We start from the raw sequence: 2,527 nt of genomic DNA, 5'->3' as shown, positions 1-2,527 counted from the left end.
TTGTTTGCCGATTCTTACAACGGTACAAAATAGTCCTAGCTACATACGTTATTAACATTTAAAGTGGTGAATATTCATGGTGCTTAATTTTGGTTCCCCTTCAATAGTTTCTGCTTTCAGCTTCTCCTTTTACATTGCTGGTTTTGAAAATAAGGGATGGAGACGTCCCTTGTATGTTATTTCGTACGGTCGGGTTTTAAGTGAAAACATAATATTTGATTGACTTTTATCTTTTAACAATATTAACAACAATACCAACTACCACTAGAAGCACTGCTACAGTCTGCTTCTCTGCTGCTGCAGCTGCTACTACTACCACTACTACTACTACTACAGCTGCTACTACTACCACTACTACTACTACTACTACTACTACTACTACCACTACTACTACTACTACTACTACTACTACTACTACTACTACTACTACTACTATTACAACTTCTACCGCTACCTCTACCACTACCTCTACCACTACCACTACCACTACCACTACTACTACTACTACTACTACTACTACTACTACTACTACTACTACTACTACTATTACTACTACTACTACTACTGATAAAGCACTATTAACCACAACCAAACAACAACAACAATAACAATGATGACGATAATAATAATACTAATAACGTTCGTTTGCCCAGCGTTCATCTCAGCATGGCTCTTGGCACATTGCAATGTTCTATAGCAACACTAACTTAATAACGCAGCAGGGGCGGCAGTGGCAGTGAGAGAGCTGAACAAACGACCTCTCTTCGTAAACGGATTCCTGCTGCACTGTTAGTGTTAGTACACTGAGGTACACTTATCATTAATTTACTAAGGTCAAAGGTTTATTTATCTCAGTCTCATGGGATTGGGAGAGAGCATAGCGCGAGTATAGGTCAGTGCAGTGCATTAAACTGTTAAGCCGAATTGGCGGAAAAAAATAATAAAGCTGATTGTCTTTTTTTAGACTTTTTGAGACGCCCGGACGGGACGGAGAATGATAAAGGGAAAAGAATAGAGGATGGTCAGGGAATTTTTAATAAATTTTGTTTTGTTTTGTTTTGTTTTGTTTTGTTGTTTGGTTGGTTGTTGTTGTTTGTTTTGGTTGGGGGGGGGGGGGTAGGAAGGGATTAAACGACGCTCAAGACTGACAAACAGTGAATAGTGCTGTATTCAGACTTGAGTATATAGACCAGCTTGCTTGCGGGTTTTTCCACGGTACCTGACGGGACATTTGGATCATACGTTCTTAAAACGATAACATCGTATTTCAATATCAATTAGCTTATTTCAACTTTAAACGATAAGAACATTTAAAAGACACATGAAGAATCATATCAAATGCAGTTATTTTTTAAAAAGTACTTTATGCAAATGCTGTGACGTGTTAGTTTTCGATGACTGACTGGACAAATTAATTAAGTACTTTTTCTGTCCCGTTAGCTACCGTGGATTAGCCCTTGATTGTTTGACACGCTCAATAGACACAGAAATGTAAGATGGAAAAGGATGGAAAGGTCAGGATTAGAGTACAAGCAGGTTTTTAAAAAAATGAGTTATTGACATTTGTGGTCATTATTCCACCGAAATTAGGACGCTCTGCAAATATTATGTACTCACCAGTTTGGAAGTCGTTTCTGATTTTGGAGTGGCTTGTCCATCTGTGAATATATGAAATTTATTGTCAGTTACTATACACTCAGAAGCTAAACAAATTTTTTTTTACTGCTTTTTAACATGTCTTTAGAAAAACACTCATCCTTATAAAAATTACCACTGGCACAACATCAACACCCCTACCCCTCTTTACACACACAAATCGAACAACAACAGCAACATTGACACGCACATAGAAACATATATATTCTAGCAAAAACAAGAGTACTGACAACAATAATAACAACAACAGTGCTATATTGTCAGGTCAGCAGAAACAATAAAAAAACAAACCATAACACAGAATCCCCCAAAAGACAAAAGAAGAACAGCAGCAGCAACATCAACAAATCAAAACCTCAAGTAGCAACAAAAACTCCGCCTCTCGACAATAAATTCATACTAAAATAGGAAACAAATCAAACATTGACACAAATGGTTCATTATTTATTCTTGGGCTTTACTGGCAGGTCAATCATTTCCTTCTCTTATTCCCAGTCAAACTCAACACTTGACAACGTAAAGAGAGGAAAGAACACAAAACATCACATTTATTGGATGGGTCGAGGAGCTGGAATTAATTATTGAGACAGGAAAGTTAATAAAAAACTAAAAAGCAGAATTCAAGTATGAGAGTGTACGATCTTTAAAGACTATTGGCGTCACTTTTTATTACGTTATGAAATTCCATGCTTTTTTAGCCAAGATAAAATGTATTTTATAGTTAATTAAACAGCTTGTTTAATATCTGATTTAAAATGTCAGAACTGAGGAATTAGGTTCGAAAATAAACGCTCTTGGGAGCACTCATTAATAATAATTGTTTTTAAGTGTTACTAAAATTTTCTCTACTCGCAACCACCCACCCACCCAC

General features: G+C 36.4%; 1 long non-coding RNA gene across 1 annotated transcript in view; it reads right to left on the bottom strand.

Annotated features, from left to right (window-relative positions):
- Positions 1-824: 824 nt before the first annotated feature.
- Positions 825-2,527, bottom strand: part of LOC106012985 — a 106,777-nt gene continuing 105,074 nt past the window's right edge. The window contains exon 4 of the long non-coding RNA XR_001185209.2: positions 825-1,658. This is a non-coding gene — a long non-coding RNA (uncharacterized LOC106012985). The remainder of the gene's footprint in view (positions 1,659-2,527) is intronic.

The sequence above is a fragment of the Aplysia californica genome, unplaced genomic scaffold (assembly GCF_000002075.1).
Source record: "Aplysia californica isolate F4 #8 unplaced genomic scaffold, AplCal3.0 scaffold00595, whole genome shotgun sequence".
NCBI lineage: Eukaryota > Metazoa > Mollusca > Gastropoda > Aplysiida > Aplysiidae > Aplysia > Aplysia californica.
This window is presented reverse-complemented; position numbering and strand designations above follow the sequence as displayed.